This window comes from Equus caballus, chromosome 14 (assembly GCF_041296265.1).
Source record: "Equus caballus isolate H_3958 breed thoroughbred chromosome 14, TB-T2T, whole genome shotgun sequence".
Classification (NCBI taxonomy): Eukaryota; Metazoa; Chordata; class Mammalia; order Perissodactyla; family Equidae; genus Equus; species Equus caballus.
Window position 1 is genome coordinate 99,181,084 of NC_091697.1, and position 18,649 is coordinate 99,199,732.

The 18,649-nt window shown below is 41.6% G+C and overlaps 2 long non-coding RNA genes across 2 annotated transcripts; one reads left to right on the forward strand and one right to left on the reverse strand.

The window, feature by feature from the left end:
- Positions 1-6,579: 6,579 nt before the first annotated feature.
- LOC106781622 (uncharacterized) lies at positions 6,580-15,504 on the reverse strand. Its single transcript, XR_001378272.3, has 6 exons — positions 15,393-15,504; positions 14,897-14,935; positions 11,059-11,215; positions 10,452-10,680; positions 8,572-8,629; positions 6,580-7,133 (listed from the first exon to the last, which is right to left on the reverse strand). It is a non-coding gene; the product is annotated as an uncharacterized lncRNA (long non-coding RNA).
- Positions 15,505-15,525: 21 nt separating this feature from the next.
- LOC102150662 (uncharacterized) lies at positions 15,526-18,437 on the forward strand. Its single transcript, XR_001378273.3, has 5 exons — positions 15,526-15,629; positions 16,636-16,707; positions 17,074-17,221; positions 17,693-17,858; positions 18,276-18,437. It is a non-coding gene; the product is annotated as an uncharacterized lncRNA (long non-coding RNA).
- Positions 18,438-18,649: the final 212 nt, after the last annotated feature.

Consider the following 18,649-nt stretch of genomic DNA (forward strand, 5'->3'; position numbering starts at 1 on the left):
ATACCTTCAAGGAATTTCTACCACAGCTTAGTTTGGCTCTAATGTAAATTGCTCTCTCTGCTCTGCTCAGTTAATAAAAGCCATGCAGAATCACGATCACAGGGGATGAGGAGCTCTGCCATCCTAGCACAAGTCCAAAAGGGGGTGCCTAGTCCAGGTCAGGGCAGAGAAGTGGTGCGACCAGTGGAGACAGCTCCTGATGGAAGCTCTGGAGCAGACTGATTTCCTGGTGCTCCAAAGGCTTTCGTTGTGAGTTCACTGGCTGTGTGAATGGGCTATTATTTCAGAAGCTACTCAACCAGATTAGGGGGTTGCAGATGGAGATAATTGTTCAGAGCCCACAGTGATTACATCCCAAGAGCTTGTTTTTCATTGGCAGGCGAGAGGTCTGGTATGAACCATCCACAGATGCCCCATCTCCCTTGTGGTCTGCTCAAGGGTGGCCAATTTGTCACTGTATAAAATGAACAACTTTTAGAGGGACTGAACATGCCACCTGGACTTATTTGCACCATGAACTAAGATAAATGAACTACTTGATACACTGTGTAGACGGATTATAACTGTTGAGACACTGAGCAAATAAGCCTGAATATTCTTCAGACATGTATGAGATGGAGAACGTAAGCCCACAAACTGCCATACATACCATCATCCTGTGACTGAAGTTTTAAGTCTCTAGTAATCGGGATACATAAAGAAAGCTTGTGTAGAATGAGGAATCTGAATCAGAGAAGTTATCTTCCTAGGACTAAGAATAACCTTTTGGTTAAAGTGACGTAACTATGAAGTCAAATACAAAATACATTTTCCGTACTTTTCCACTGAAACTCTCATGGGATCTAGAATGAGTTTTCTATTCCATTATTCATAGTTCTACATCCATGATTGGATCCAAGACATCTAATTGCTGTTCTCTCTGATTGGTCTGGCAGATTTGGCACTAGTTACCTATATGACTGCCCTGTAGCGCCGGGACCAGATGTATCTGTCTTGCTGTTTACTGGTGGTTTTGTGTGGTCTGACTGAATTGTCCAGGCTGAAAATTCCCATGTTCTCATAACAGTATTGAACAAATAAACAAGTGAACACACTAAGCTAGCCATTAATTTATATTGGGGACCACCACAAAATGTGGTAAAAATAAAAACTGATATTGTACAGTGTGACTTGATGGCAGCAGATTTACGAGAAATTTCACACTACAATTGGAATAGTCGAATTTACTAAGTTTCCAGGTTTGATACAACTATGGTTTTCTATTTCTTCTCATCTGTTGGACAAACTCTGTATTTCTCAAAGAAACAGTATTAATTTCTTCAGTGCCTGGGCTCAGAGACCACAGTTGTGGTTGGTTAACATTTTGCCAAAAGCTTTGTTAAAATAAAATAGACCATTCTCTAATCTGCGTGGAAACTCTGGGGGTGGGAAGAAGGAGCCCTTTCTTCCTGGGGAAAAAAAACCCGAATTTTGCTTTGGTTTCAATACAGTATTCATTTCTTATTTGACTCATGAACAATTCAATGTACACAGCTTACTCAGTTTGGGATAATGTTTAGTTTTAGGGTATGTGAATAAAAAATAGCATTAATAATTCTTTGAATGTGTCCTTTTATGTTATTAAAGGACACATACATTTAAAGAGCTTGTCTTCTTTCTGTTCAGTGTTGATTTATGAAGGAGTATAGCAATGGTCAAAGGGACCCTCATCAATTCTACACCAGAGTCAACACTATTTTTCGATGGTCATCAGTTTTGGGGGGCTCTCCAGGTGGTTCACTGCGCCAGTGGAAATGGCCTCCTCCTCATTTCCTCAGGGTAACTCCCACCTCCTCTTGGTGTTGATAAAGCATGCTTTGTGCATGGGTTGGGTTCAGGTGATGGAAGTCTTTAGCTAACTAATCGGCACTCTGTGCCTTACAGAAGAATCTCGACAAAGTGCTCACTGTACCCTGGCCTGATGACTCCCTCAGGAAAGGCAGTGGGTGTGGAGCAAAGAGCACCAAAATTGGAGTCAAAAGGACGTCAGGCTTGTCCTAGCTCTTTCCTGATTCAATGATCCTCCTCCATCTCCTTCCCAGTAGAGAGATGATAACACTCATGGCCTGCCAACAGCACAAGGCTATGCATGACACAAGTAGGAACAAGAATGTGGAAGTATTTTGTAGGCCATAATGTGCTGGGCAAATATAAGGTATGCCTTGTATTTGATTCCACAAAGTCCCTGCCCTGACTGATCTGAGTCTCTCCAACTGCCAACATCAGTACCTGGTGTCTCACCTGATCAGAGCAGCAGAGCCCTCCTTGACAGCCAGGAGATAGAGTCATCCTCAGAAGTGACGTTTTCCATTCAAATAGCCCATTCATCGCACTCCTTCAGCTCCCATCTGCTGTGTGCAGATGCCACCACCCTGGGGATGTGACCCAGTTGCCTCACCACACACAGAGCTTTCCTCCCAGAGCACACACACCCCGGACATGGGATGTAGCTGTGCTCCCAGCAGAGCAGTCCAACACACCTCATTGTCCCCACGCTACACCCACGGTTTGCCCTTTCCTGCTGCCCCCTTGTCCATGTTGCCCCTTAGTGGTGTTCCCACGTCCTGGAGGCGGCAGTGTAATTTCCCTTTCATTATCAGTTTTCTCAGGATGTAAGTTACTCACTGTGACTCAGTATGAACTTAAGTACTTCTAACAATGTTGTTTACAAATTAGGAATTGGTGTTGATAATGTTGAAAAAGGATCGACGCAATTTATTCACACTACTCAGGCCCCAGGCAGGCCCTAATGTTGAAACAAAATTGCAGAGAAGGGCGATTCAGAAGAGATCCAAGAAAACGAAATCAAGAGATAGACAGCACAGCCTCGCAGACAGGGTTAAAACAGTTGGAATTATTTTGGCCTAAAGGGGAAGTATGCAAAATGCTGGCCACTTGCTCTCCATCTCCACCAAAGAAGGAAACCAGGAAATGTTTTAAAATGTAGCAAGACGGATTTAGGTTAGATATAAAGAAGAATTTCTTGATAACGTGGGTTAAATATTGCAAGGGTTTACAAAGGAAATTTGTGGAATTTCCTTCTCTGGCAATCTTTCCATATTAGGATGGGTTCCACTTGATAGGATGGTTTAAAAAAGCATTTCACAATTTTTCTCAAATGTCTGTCCATTCACTTTGGCAATTAGGCAAATAGATTGAAGGAGCTGTAGTGAATATCTCTGACTCATGACTGCCTCTATATCTTAAACAACTTTTGGGAGGGAGGTTCATTTTTATAATTGTGGTAAAATATACCTGATATAAAACTTAATACTTTAACCATTTTTAAGTGACAAACCCATTGGTATTAAGTATATTCACATTGTTGTGCAACCATCACCACTATGCATCTCCAAAACTTTTTCCATCATCCTAAACTTAAACTCTGTGCTCATTAAGTGATAACTCCCCATTCTCCTCTCTCTCCAGCCCCTGCTATCCTCTATTTTACCTTCTGTCTCTATGAATTCGAGCTTTTCTGTATTTTGATGATTACCCTACAGAGTGAACTTCACCTTCGCAACATATCCCAGCCCCTTTTGCCAGTAAGGTGAAGACATGGGACCTTTATTCTGCCCATCAGGCATGCCCATGCGAGTCCTGGACCACAACTTAGGAATCTGAGAGGCAGGCAGGCTAGCAGCATCCGTTTGGTTGGAGCAGGATGGAAGATGTTGGTGATGGTACCAGTAGTTTTCCAAACTGGGTTGGAGTAGCATGGTTCTCTGGTTGGTGGCGTCGGGGGAGCTTCCTCGTTGTGCAGGAGAAGACTTGTTCATGATACTGGGGTGAAACATGCCCTTTTCCAGGCTAGTCCTCTGGTGTGACAAGGAGCTGGGAGTTATTTCTGGAAGATTTCCTCAGACTCCATGCCTTCTGTAATTATGATTCTGTAATCTGCTCGATACGCTCTAATAAATCCCTTCCCGCTGACACCAACTAGAATGGATTCTGTTGTCTGCTTTCAAGAACCTTGACCAATACAGGGGCAATTATCTCCTGGTGTTGATTCCTCTCGTAGATGATTTTTTTCCCTTCCCATAGAAGGGAGAAGGAAGTGAGTTGGACCCAGGAGGGCCAGGCAGTTGGTATAGACAGGGCGACTTTCTCCAGCCTCTTGGTGATGTCTTCATATGGCTATGTGTAATAGGGAGTCGGGGTGGGGAGGCACAGGATTTTGAAATGGGCACAACAGAGATAGCACAAGAAGGTCTCCACCTTCCTTGCAGGGACTTTCAGAGTTGCTCTCCCTCACGGGAACTTTGTGGTGGCATGTCTGCATGCACAAATGGTTCTCTGTGTGAGACCTTAAATACCTACCTTCATCTGGGAAGCACTTCTCCCTTCCACTGAGCCTAACGGATGAGCCTGTGTTGTGTGCAAAAGAGGGTGGTTTGGAGGAGCGGGGAGGAGGCATTCTCTCCTCTGTGCTCCTGAGGGGTCATTACTGACTTTATGGAAGGGGAGCCAGTGCTCAACTGTCCCATTTTGCTGCTCCTTAACAAGCTGCCAAGTCCCTGGAGGCTCCCAGAAGTAGTTGGCTTGTTTTCTCTCTGGTTATAGATCCACGAGTGTCTGCAAGCTCCTCAATGGCCAGGTCTTGCACGTGTTTGTAGCCCTCACTCTCCCAGCATGGGTATTTCCATTAACACACTCAGGCAATGTTCAGTTCCTGGCTAGCCTATGGAAGCATGAGCTTGCATGTGTGTCTGGTTATCATCTCTTCTAAATTTCAGTATTTATCTTTGACTATGCTATGCGTTTATTCTACTTTAGTTATGTTTTCAATCTCGAAAATCTCCTCCTCGCAGCTGCATTGTTCCTTTTTCATTGCATTCTATTCTTATTACATGAATGTAATGTGTTCTCACATCATGGCCAGGATATCAATGAAAATTGATAGATTAACTAAGACAGCAAACTCTGGGGCTAGCCGTCCCTGTTAGAATCATGGCTCCACATCTTAACAGCTGTATGCCCTTGGGTAACTCACTGCACTTCTCTGTGCCTCAGTTTCCTTTTCTGTAAAATGAGGATAGTGATAGTACGTACTTGGTAAGGTGATGGTGAGACATACATAAGTTAATATATATAATAAGTCCGAAGAACAGTGTCTGACACCAAGTGCTATGTAAATGCTAACTGTTATTAAATTCTCTTCTGTTTTCTGGAGAGTTGGTTTTTCTGTTTTATTATTTTGATCTTTTTCTTCTGTGCTTCTGGTTTTCCTAAACTTTTTGTTATCTAACCACTTTTAAGAATAAAGAATGAGGCCCTTTATTCTAGGTGACTGGTGTAAGTTTCCTCTGCTGGTGTGTGAATAAGTCTTTTTCCAAATGTATCCTGTACACATTGAAATTTGGCTGGCAGCTTCATGTATGTGGGCAAGGGCATATCAAATAAGCTGAGTTGTTTCAGAATGAGAGAGATGGGCATCAGCTGACAGGTTGCAGTTTCTCTGAATGCTAGAACAAAGAGGTTTCAAATGTCTATACCCCAGTAGAAGCCTTAGTGGCTCAACCAATTTATTGATCAAAGAGGCTTCAGGCTGCTTGCCTCTCTACTTTCTGGTGTAAGGAAGGAGAGGTACATCGGGCAGCTATCTGGTTCCTAGACCTCCAGATAATCTTCCGGTTTGCTCTAACTTCCACACTCTGCCTTATTTGCTCACTTCAGGTGGTGCCTCCAGAGGGAAGGCTGACTCCACCTCCATCTCCACCGCAGTCTGCAAGTAGATTTGGACCTGCCTTTTGCTCTGGTCTATTTCAAGTGCCAATAACCCTTTATCCCTCTCCTGTCTTTCAAAAATTTGTTGGAATCTCTGTTCTAATGTTACCTCTTCCACCCTTCCATTATCTTCTTTGCTAATTAAATTGATTTTTTTGTACTGCTGTATGATAACTTAAAATCACTGGGATTTCCATTAGATTGATGGGAGCTCTGTTGCTCATTCTACCCTCTTGATCCGGAACTAACATCACAAGCCTTATTATTGGGATCACTGGAGATTACCAGTTAATTATTCATTCTCCTCTTCTTGATTCTCAAACAATTGAAAACAAAGACAGTAGTCTTCCACCTCAAAAAAAAAAAAAAAAGGGGGCCACACATAGAGAAAATTAATGCATTATCTCTTCCAAAAGGAACCAAGATGAACAGATGTCAGGACCTCCCTAATTGCATCAATTGATTAAGTCACTTCCTCCTCTTAGGGAAGGGAGAAGCAAAATGCAGAGAAAATAGTTGTGTTTGGCCTCAAAGAAATTGCCTTTGAGGCGAGAAGTATTGGTAAGTTCCTATTTTATGAGCTGAGGTGGGAACATAGGGAATGAAACAGTCGGAATATCTTTATTTTATAGATGAAGTACCTGAAACTCTGGGGGGCAAAATGACTTGTTCAAGGTCACAGAATTTATAAGTGATAAAACTAGACTCTAGCATTTCTAACTTGGAGCCCTCTAATTCTTCCAGTCTACCTTCCTTCTGTATAATATGCTACTGTGACCTCAAATACCAAAACACCAAATCTTCAAACACGTATTCAACAAAATTAATAATATTTATTTGGAATTACATTCTCTCACACACTTACTATATGGTAACTCCTAAGGCAAAAAAGAAAACTAATACAGTTTAGAAATTTCAAAAATATACTGGAAGCAAAAGGATTTTCAGGCTCTCATTAATCTATAACATTTTATTAACCAGAGTTATTGTTTTTTTCTGCTTTTCAAGCTTTCTGATATACATTTTTCTAGCATTTCCTATTTCAGCCTTTGAGTTTCTTAGAAAATAGTTGACTCCATCCCTGAAAGCGCCCAGTAGTAAATCGCGAGTGTCTGTATTTCTCAGCATCAGAAAAGCAAAGCATAAAACTGAAACGACTCCCTCAGGAGACGTAAGAGTTGCGAGTCTTCACGACCCTGCAGATGGCTGGAAGTCGGAGAAAGCCCATTTTACGCAGGGGTGGATACTGATCCCGCTCTTCTCACGAAATAGCTGGTAATGACATTTGGCCATTTTCATTAAGCATCTCATTTTTTCCTCTGCTCAGCTTGAGATCGGTTCCTGAATTACAATCCCTGGCAGGACAGCTGAAACAGGAAAATATTAAGTTGCTGGCACACAGACACTCCTTTCCTTCACCCTGAGATTCCATTAAGGCATCTCAGGCCTTTCACTGTCGGTTTTTATAATAGGTATATCCACATTACTTCAGGAAAAGGAATAGCTAGCTGAAGCAAAGGTTTCTGGTGTCTTCTTTGCAGCATAAAAAGATAAAAGGAGAAGAGAATGTACTATCTGGGTAACGCAGCCAAAACACCACCACATTTGTGACCTGATCAGCTGAAGAGTTTAGAAACAGCATTTCTTCCTTCCTTCTGATATTTCTAGGGCACCTACGATGTGTTATTCAGTATGCCCTGAATTGGGATATACAGACGACCAGAGCAAGGACCTGACTGTTAAAGAGCCCAGAGTCCAGCGACGGAGACAGAAGAATGAACTGTTAGAATGCTGTGTGATCTGTGCCACAATCGGATGTGCTTCAGGTGAGGAGATGAATATAACATAGTCGAGAAGAGCAGCTTATCTACCTGGTGCAAGGAGGAGGGGAGCATTGAGCTGAACTCTAACAAACAAAGACAGACTTTCCAGAAAGACCAGATAAGGGCATTCTAGGCAGAGAGAATAGAATATTTAGGCAGAGAGAAAGGAAAGAGGACAGTGTGCTTAACACATAAAGTCATTACAGCTGGAGCAGAGTGTGAGGAGAAGGCATCATGGGGCGGCACTAGATGAGACAGGGAACAGACAAATGGGGTTGTTGACATGAGAGGACTTTGAACCTTTTCCTCTAGACTTGTCTTTTCTACCAGGTCTGAGTTTCTTAGGTACTTTTTCATACGGGACTTCCTAGTGGCACACTAAAATGAACTTGCATCTATATGTACTGCAGAGCTTTTTAGGTCTCAGTGTGAGTAGAACTGCATCCTGCCTGGATTATCAGGTAGGAAAAGCGCCCTCATGTTCCATGGACACATGCTTCCCTTGGTCCAACTTGACATTTCTCAATGCCACTAGCTTTCCTGTAGTAACCTGCACCCCTGCTCCATCGTCTCATGATCACCTCAATTCAATGTTCTGTGTGACAGATGTCACTGCCATTGTGTTATCCCTGGCTGGAGCCCACAAAGAAAAACAGGTGCACATTGCCCCAAATTTGGCAACACATCTGTGAAAATGACCAATTGAGAAAATGATAAAGTGAGAATCATTCCCAGGAATCCATTGAAATTAAGCAGGAGGGTGACAAGAACACATCTGTGCTTTAGGAATGTAATTCTGAGAGAGGGATCATCTAGACACATTACGGTCACAGCCTTATGGAAGTAGTGAGGAGGGAGAGCAGTGTGTAGATAAAAATATATGCAGAAATAAACAATCTGAGAAGGCAGCATAGCACTGTGATTGAGAGCTTAGCCTCTGGAGTTAATCAGCTTGCGACTCATTTCTTCCTTCTTTACTCACCTGTTGGATGATGTTATCTGGCAAGTCGTATAACATCTTCGTACATCAGTTTCCTCATCTGTAAAATGGAGATTATAATAGTACTTGCTTCTTAGAATCGTTGTGAGGATTAAATAATACATGAAGAGCAATTAAAATAGTATTTGGCACAACAGAAGTGCTCAATAAATGTCATATCATTATCCCAGAAAGAGGAAATTGATGGGATATGGAAATTGATAGAATAAAGGGAGATTAAAAAAAGAAGACATGAGGATAACTTGACAACTGGGATAACAATTGACTACCTGATAACGAGGAAAGACTCCCAAAAGGTGTGAAGATTTTGGGAAGGTCGTGAAAGAAGAAAGAAAGTCTCAGGTGTTGTTTGAGGAAGTTGCCATATATGCAAATTGAGATGACAAGAAGTGAGTTGGATATAGATGAGTCTGGGGCTCGGTGTGAAAGACTGGATGGAAGATATAGATTTTGGGAACCATCAGTCAACAGGTGAAAGTTGGGGCCAGAGGGGAGAGGAGATTGCCAAGGAGAAAGTAAAGAAAATAAAGCAATTTATCCTTAAGACAATTACTTAAAATACTCAGATAATTTTCTTTGCTTCTCTCTTTTAAATTAATGCTGTTTTATTTTTCTGATAATTCAGGTAATACGTGCTTTCTGCATAAAATTCTGAGCCCTTTCTTAACGTTCCTTTTGTTAAAAAAATTTTTTTATGTGATTTTTCATTAGTAGCCTGTGCTCTGAGAAGAAAATGTTCTTGAGTCATCCCACGTCGGGCCTTTGAACACAAGACAAATGTAAAATACCTCGGGCTCTGTTGCCTTCAGTGAAGGCCAAATAAAAGTAATCAGCTTGAATCCACCCCTCGTTAAATGAAAGCCCAGCTGTGCTGCTGTCCAGACATGGGGCTTGGAGCCAAGTGGCAGGGGGATGTGCGGCTTACTCCCTGATGGGGGAAGAATACCGGGGCCCTTGTAAAGCTGCTGACACTTTGGCAGGGCAGGCTGGTATTAGAGGAAAAAGCCTGTGATTACTTCAAGCACAGACGTTTTCCCTTCAGGGGCCTTACTGTGCAGCCTGGAAGTTAAACTGCGAAGTGACCACCAGGGTGCTGTCAGGGCTCTGGCTTCACCCGCCTGGCCTCAGATGCAGGTGGGGGTTGGGGGAGGTGCTCCTCGGTGCCCTCCTCACTGCCCAGGACTGCTGAGGCCTGCGATGGGGGACCACATCAGAGGGAAGATGATTCCGAAAGCTTTCCACAGTGATCCAGTGCATGCTCTATACCAGTGCCCCAGCCTCTCTACCTCTGCCTTCTCCAGCCCCTGTTTGGATCTGGAAGACATCCAGTGGTGGGTAAAGCAACAGGCAGGCTGAGTATGGCTACAGGGCACCAGCAAAAGTGAGCCACCAACCCCACGCCAACAGGAAAAGTCAAGCTCCAATGAACCCGCCCAGGATTCAGTAATCAAAAGATCTAGAAAGAAACTATTTTAATTTCAGCATTCCCGCAAGTCGAGTTTCACTATTTAGGTGTTATTCTGACTTACTGATGGCAGAGAGCTCATAATATTCTCAACGCTGAGAGCCTCTAATGGTATTCATCTGACCCTGAGCAAATGGTCAGTGTCAGTACTCTGGGGCGCTATGTGGTGAGCTGAGAATATTTGTTCCTCACTTATTTCTAAGACCATGTCCATTTCCCTTGCATGTGGGGAGAAGAAAAGGACCTGACATTCTCTTTCCAGATCCTCAGGCAGTTGTTTTTATACTTCTGGTTGACCTCCTCACCTGAGACAGGAATAGCGATATATGACTTGCTTCTTCTGACATTTTATCCCCTGCTGCCTGCCTTACTCATAGCTTCAGGGTTAGCCACTTACCTTCAGTAACTCTGTTTTTCTGCTCCTCTCCTCTGCCATCGCTCAGACACCTAACATTCCCTGCGCTTTTATGTCGACAACTTCTTAGTGCTGTATGAAGTTATCCCATATTCTTCCGAGTGTGCTTTGTCCAATTGCCATTAAACACTGCTGAGGCTTACCGTTTATCACAAATCACATCAGGCAAGGCCAACTCATTGTGAACTCTCTTCTCGAACTTCCAGAAAATCTGTGTGAGTATGTAAGGTTAAGGCAAAACAAACTAACAAGAAACATGGCCAGTCTGAAAACAAGTGCAAAACCCTGAAAGATTCTGGCTCTTGACCAGAATTATTACATGGGAAAACTCAACTTTCCCCACCCATTGTCTTTCCCTGCCTTTCCTGGGGTTTCAGATTCCGTCATGATGTCACCACACAGAGCTCACGGCAGGTTAGTTAGAGGAAGCTACTCAAATCTTGACAATTTCACCCTTGGTTTACTGTCCTCAGTCTTAGATCCATGCCCACCCTTCCCACTCTTCCCCTTCTCCTTCCTGTTTTCCCACCCCCACCTTACAACACATTCCCCTTAGGGAGACCAAGAGGAAAAAACCCAAAACACTGACCTCTAAGAAAGAAGGTCTTGGAGTTTTCTTACTTGTTGACATTGAAGGAAACAAAGAAATCAACAGGACACCTCCTCCGTCCTTTTAAATCCTACCCTACTACTGGGATTGGACTGATTTCCAGCTCTGAAAAGGCTTCAGAGAATACTCAGAAACTCTGTGAACATGAGTAGGAGAATTTTGATAGATTAAGAACAAATGTTAACAGTCAAGCCCTTCCAAGAATGTTCAGCTTTCTTTCTCCAGGAGTATTCGGTTGAGTTGCCTTTAAAGGACACAGTTGGATATGTAACATTTCAGACCCTTGACCTCTGGGATTTGGGGTGTTTTGGGGGGAGCACTAAAGTTTTTCCAGAATGAGCCACTTCTTTAACCAGAAAGGGATGCCTCCCACAGCTAACATGGGAAAACTAATCTTTGGAAAGCAAATACCTTGGGAAGAAAAGCTTTAATGCCTGTAATTAATTCTTCTTGTTTATTGTAATCTAAGCAAAAGCTGACTGAAAACTCTTGTGTGTGTGTGCGTGATTGTCTGTGTAAGAGAAGGATGGAGGAGAATGGACCCCCATCCTTTTTTTTTAAGAGGAGTTAAAATGAATTATAGAAAGATACGTTTCACTCCCAGAAAAGATTAATTTGGGAAACATTTCTTTTGACATATTGCTCATAATTAAAGTAATTCTTCATTTTCTCTGTTTCCTTTTAGTAAAAATTTGTGGCTTTATTTAACCTTCCATCAATTAACTCTCTCAAAGGAAAATAACCTTGAACCCCATAAGCACACACACTTAATTCTCTATTGACAGAGAAAAGATAAGCCACAGTTGCCCCCTGACTGCAGGGACTCCAGCATTATTGCAGCTCTGAGGGCAGATGTCCTGTGTGCACCCATCTCTAGTTTCCTGCTTTTATTAACAGGGGTTTCAACTTTGAGATTCTGCCTTCCACATTTCACCAATGTGCACAGACACAGAATTCTATTAAAACTATGCTGCTAGAAATGTTAGCACAGAAACATTCTTCATTCAACGAATATGTTTTGATCTCCTTTGTGCTAGGCACTGAGGACACAATAGCGAGCAAAAGAAGCATGGTTGCTTCCTTCATGGGGCTAATAATCTGGTAGGGGAGAGAGAAATTAACTAAATGAAATAATTACAAATAGTAAAAAAGCATTATGAAGAAAAACGCAGAGTGCTATGAGATCAATCGATCGATTGATTGATGTACAGGGCAAGGAGGTGTTGGGGGGAAGTTTGTCAGAACAGAAAAGTCTTTCCTGACGAAATATCCGAACTAACATCTGAAGGATGACTGTTATGTTCATACAGTGGGGTTCAATATAACAATTAAAAGTGAATGAGCAAGAATAACATGTAGCAAAATGGAATGGCCCTCTAAATCATATTATTTGGGAAAAAAAATCCCCTGGGTGTGAGTGGGTCTGATCTAATCAGGTGAGCCCTATTACTAGAGCTTCTAGAAGACAGAGAGAAAAGTCAGAGAGATTCTTTCTCTCGTGGCCTTGAAAACACAAACTGCTGTTGTGGAGAGGGCCCATGTCAGGCAAGTGCAGGTGGCCTCTAAAAGCTGAGAGTGATCCCCACTCGAAAGCCAGCAAGAAAACAGGGACCCTAGTCTACGACCGCAAGGAACTGAATTCTGCCAATGACTGGTGATCTTGGAAGGGAACCCTGAGCCTCAGATGAGCTCACAGCCCCAAGTGACTTTTGATTCCAGCCTTGTAAGGCCTTGAGCAGAGACTCCAGTCACCCTGTGCCCGAACTCCTGACTCGTGAAACAGAGATCCTAACTTTGTGCCATATTAAGCCTCTAAGTTTGTGGTAACTTGTCCCACAGTAAGAGAAAACAAATACAACCGCTGTAGTAAATGTTAGGCAAATGTACAACGTCACAAAATAAGGGACGGGAAGGAGCGTCTTGGCCAACCCCCTCACATTGTAGAAGACGATGGTGAGGTTTGCAGGGCTGGTGTGAACTGCTCAGGGGTGAACATCTAGTTAGTGACACAGGGTCACTAGAGTCCAGTAAGAAGACTGAGGAGCGGAAAAACACAAGAGCAAGATATTATCAGGGGACAGGAAAGAAGAATAAGGTAGTGATGCTGGAGTGTTCTACATTAGTGTCTAAGTTAAAAATACACAAATGGAAGGGGAGTGATAAAGCAGACCTGGTTTCCAGCACGACGCTGCCACTTGGTTGTCGAATGGTCTCAGACAATTTGTTTAACTTTTACAAGTTTCAGTTTCTTCATCTCTAAAATAAATATATATATCTAGAGAGAGAGATTTATTTAAAGAAACTGACTTATACAATTATGGAGACTGGCAAGTCCAAAATCTTCAAGGTGGGCCAACAGATTGGAGACCCAGGGAAGAGCTGATGTTGCAGCTCAAGTCCAAAGGCTGTCTGTTGACAAAATTCCCTCTTGTTTGGGGAAGATCAGTCTTTTGTTCTACTGAGGCCTTCAACTGCTTGGATGAGGCCCACCCACATTATGGAGGGCAATCTGCTTTACTCAAACTATACCAATTTAAATGTTAATCTCATCCAAAAACACCCTCACAGAAACATCCAGAATAATGTTTGATCAAATATCTAGGCACCGTGGACCAGTCAAATTGATGCACAAAATTAACCATCTGTACTCTGTATGCCCACTGCAAGTATGTTTTGACCTTGTAGGGATGTCCAATCCATTGATCCTACCACTTTTAAAAACCCCTGACATCACCCTTTGTCCACTCTTCCTTCCTTGCCAGATTAATCATGCACTGCGAACACTCTGCACTCCTTTACCCCTTTCATTCTTCAGACTCAAGAACCTACCTACTTTGTGCTACGTCAATATATTCTATTGACTTTCCATCAGCAACACTAAATGTAAGAAAAGAATGAAACAACTTCTTCAAAATTTCTGTGGGAAAATAATTTTGAGCCAAGAATGCGAACTAACATTAAGACCTGTAAGGATTCAGAAAGTTTACCACCCACTGAATTTCTCAGAAAGAATTACGAGAGCATAGGTTCCAGCAAAGTAAAAAAAGTGAGTATAAGAAAAAGCCATGAATAAAAAAAAATAATAATTGAGCAAGAGAAACTGTAAAACTTATAATTAAGTCTAAATAGTGTTTTATTACTTAAAAAAATAATAACTGTCAATTAACATTCCAGATATTCTCAAGAAAGGAGTGATGATAAGGAAGGCAATCTGGTGGGTGTTAGTGTTTGTGTAGACGACGTGTACTTATTCATTCACTCTAGCTGTCGTTCAACAAACATGTTTCTAAAAAGTGTTCTTTTATGTCTTATTCTAAAGACCTCATGGACACACAATAAGTGGTGAATTTATAGCAATTATATTTAGATGGTTCAAGCCCAAACAAAACCACAAATCTTTACATGCATTTTCTAAATATCTCAAATCCAAGGGTGATTTTGGTTTTCTCTATACTCTCTTAATTATCCTCATAGAATGTCCTGAGTTTCCCATATCAATTGGCAAAGACAAAGACTTTACATTTTTAAGCATATTTATAACAAGATGCTATGGCTCTGGTTCAGGTTTAACTTTACCCTCTGGCCCACACTGCTTTGCATTTCAATCTTCACCCAACATATTCTTCCCAATTTAGTTTTAAATTATAAAATTGAGACTGAACACTATACAAATTTTGGGTGTTGTGAATATAATTTATGGAGACCAGCTGGAGAGCCCAAACTTTGATTGGGTTGTAAATGTTGATGGGAATACCTAGATGTAAATGATTGATGGCATAATTTGACTCCTCTAACTGATTTTTTTCCACAGAAATACCTTCACTTCTTGAAGTTCTGATACTGTCATCCATCATTGCTAGAAAAGAAGAAAAATGTATTAAATAGCATTTACTTTCATTGAATGGAGTGTTTTCTATGATTTCTATTATTAATTGCATTTAATTAATTGCAAAAACTCAATTTCTGATCCCCCTATTACATTATTAGTTTCATCAACTAATTATTAGTATGTTTTTATAATAATATCTGAAAGCAAGTTTTAAAGTTGTGTTTAAATTGTGTCAGGTTTTGCCATGAGATTTGTCGTGTGATTGTTAGAAAATGACTTAGAAAAGTAATTGATCAGCTTAGCCTCTCTCTTCACATAAAACAGTTGTAAACCCTGTGGGTATATCCAGAGATCAAGGATTTCAGTGCTCTGGGTTTCAGACTGGGTGGGTGCTAAAGGAAGAGCATTGCTTTTGTGAATATCCAGCCACCCTCAAATGCTGCCTCTGCTTCGAAACTGATTCTGAAATGAGAGTCATGGGTACATTTTGGCCTGGGGCAGGATAGGGGAGAAGAGAGAGACATCCTTCTTCCTCCTTCCCCCCCGCCTCTCCCCTGTGTCCAAGCACTTGTTTCTGCTGAGAACTTGCTCTTTATGACAGCTGCTCACACTTGGATCTTGGAGACCAAAGTTAAAAGATTCCATTGGGCATTCCAGAATACATCTTATTATGTCCTACAAGAATTCCCTTTCAGCAAAATATCTCTTGCTGAAGATCAAGGTATGGTATTGCAGTGGGAAAAATATTGGATTAGGAGTCAAAACTCCTAGCTAGGTATTAGCCTCAGACCTTTTATTACTAATGTAACCCCTGAGCCTAGAATAGCAATAGAAATTTTGAATGCTACTTATGTAATTTACGAGTACTAGAAGGAGACAGCTGAAACTCCCCCGTCCTCCAGTTTTTTATATTAATGGAAAAGGCTATAATTAAATTATTTATTTGACACTACTTGGTCGACTCTCATAGGCCTAATTACCTCATCAATTCCTCTCCTCAGCCTTGCTTGCTGTGGTACGTTTAGCTGCCTGCGAGGGGACAGCCTGTTCCTACCCCTGGGCCCAGAGAACTTAACCATAGGGGCAATTTTTATTCATAGGACCTGTTTTTACTCATTTGATGTATTGTAATTTAAAGTACTGTAAAATGAAGAAAGCTAAACTCATGTTCTATTGTAATTTAAAAAAAAAAGTTAAAACCAAATGGAAATATTTTGATTATTAGTATTTTGTATTACTGTGTCAACATTGCATCTTTCTAATGTTGACCATCAGGCCCAGGAAGAAATTAGGAAACAGTCATTACTTATTAGGTAGAAAACTCCACTGGAGATCACAAACATGATTACAACGTTGGATCGTCATATTTTGACTAATTTAGCTCCCCAGCTAGACTCTAAGCCCTTGGAGGGCAGACCCATCCCAGCATGTACCAACCACTGTCTGAGGACGGATGACGTAGTGAGCCATCATGGAAGATTTTGAAACATAGAAAATATTCTTTTGTGATAGTAAAGGGCAAGTAATGAAACCCTATTTTTTTTGTAAAATAAACACAAGTGGCAGGTAGAAATGAAGACTACATTTTTTCTAAGCCTGGGTGATATGAATATAATAGAGGGACCTTTCTTTCTTTCTTTTTTATTTTTTTAACATGGAATTCTTTGAGAATTTGCATATCACCCTTGCATGAGGCCACGCTAATCTGTGTGTCATTCCAATTTTAGTGTGTGTGCTGCCGAAGTGAACACAGCAAGACCTTCGCTTCAGCGCAGGGTCTGGCACAGAATGGGCCATCGGTAACTGCATTTTTATGGATAGAAATGGTTGATATACTGACACCCGCTTGGCTTAACGCTTTGTATATTCTCATCACCTTATATAAGTGAATTAGCAAACTTGTCCCCTCTTGATTTTGGTTTTATTTTCGGTCACAGTGTGCCCCAGGTAAACCGATCCCTTTTTTTTTTTAACCAAAAACTGAATCACAAGATAAATATGGGAAGAGAGGACCCGAGCCCATTTCCAAGCCCCAAGTGAAGGAGCTGTTAGGTTGAGGAGGGGAAGGTGCAAAGGCAGAGCAGAGCCGCTCACAGCGGATGTCCCCCGGGCCCCTTTCTCTTCCCTTCCCCTCCTCTCCTGCCTCCTCTCTCCTGTGCGACTAGCCCAAAAATTGAGGAAATTTCTACATCTAAGAAAATGGAACCATTTTTGGATCAAAATATCTGTAAAACTGCAATCTGAGCAGATGTAAGCATTGATAAACCAGACCACATTTCAGCCTTTAAATACAGGCCACAGACATACAGCCAGGTAAGAAGTGCAGGTGAGAAGGAGCAGTTTAAGGGAGGGGAGGCCCAGAGCTTTTGCTCTGCGTGGTGGAGGGACAGAGCGGGAGCTGAACAGATTTGAAGCTGCCCTTGTCTAGGATTGTGGAAATGGGCAAGACATTTATGTTTAGAGGAAATTTCACGTGGCACCTGGCCATGGTCATTTCGGGCCCAATCATGCCAGTCTTTTCAACCAGAGTGAGTAACTTCCTCGTAGAATTTAATATCTGTGAAGAAATCATAACTCCTTGTCTGGGGGTACACAGTGGAGAGAGGCAGGCCGATCTATGTCAAGGATCTAACCAAGGCTCTGTCACCTTCCTGCCCTCGCAGTTTGAGTCTGCAGGTTTCCACCTGTCTGCAATAACACAGTGAAAAATAGCAAGTTTCAAAAAAATGAAGAAAACAGCTTGAGTTTAATACTGACTTGATTTGAGTATTTATTTTCAACCAGGAGCTCCCTTTGGTGATCTTTCCTCTGGGTGAAAGAGTTGACAGCAAAGAAAGTCCTCAGTTCTGACACGTTTACCAGCTCACTCTTGTCTCTGAGCCTGCGGTTTGCCTGACACACTGAACAAGTCCACAAGGCTTCAGAGAATCTGAGATATTCCTGGGAAAAGGCAAGTATGAAAACTGCTATTTATTTAAAAAGGGCAGGTTGAGGTTAGGCATCGTTTGGAGGGACACATCAATCTAGTTTGCAGAAAAATATGTATTCTGTAGAACTAGTATTTCACAAAGCAGATGAAAATATTATCATTTCAAAGTTAGTATTTTGATGGTTGAAAGTTCTTTATCTAAGTAAGTGAGTTTTTCTTAAAAAAAAAAAAGAAATTAACCTGATAATGACATCCATATCCTTCAGTTCATTTACATGTATAATGTGAAGAATTACCATCTATTTAACTCTAGTGGGACTCAGGTACTTTAGAGACCTTTACATGCTGATTTTCTCTGCTCCATTTCCTCTTAAAGTATTTATCAGAAGACACTGACTTGTTAATTAATCTGCCTCTTTCTCCTTCAATGACTTCAAGTGGGATTCTCAAAAGAAGGTCCAAGGACATCCGCATTTGAATAACCTGCACAATTTATTACAATGCAGATTCTTGGGCCTCAGCCCACATCTCCTGAACCAGACTTTCTAGGCTCAAGGCCTAGGATTTTTTGTATTTTTAATAAACTCACCTGGTGATTCACCTAGAATTTCAGAATTCTTTCATAGTGGGAAAACTTACTTTCCAAGGAGTGGCGGCTTTAATTCAAAAGTGGGACCTGGGCAGAAAATTCAGAGCTTTCTAGTCAACAGAATACCATCATGCATCAAATAGAAGTTTTGTAAACTTCCACACTAAAAATGCGTATTTCCAATAGTATTTTAGGACAGCTTATCATGTTGGTAATTTATCAG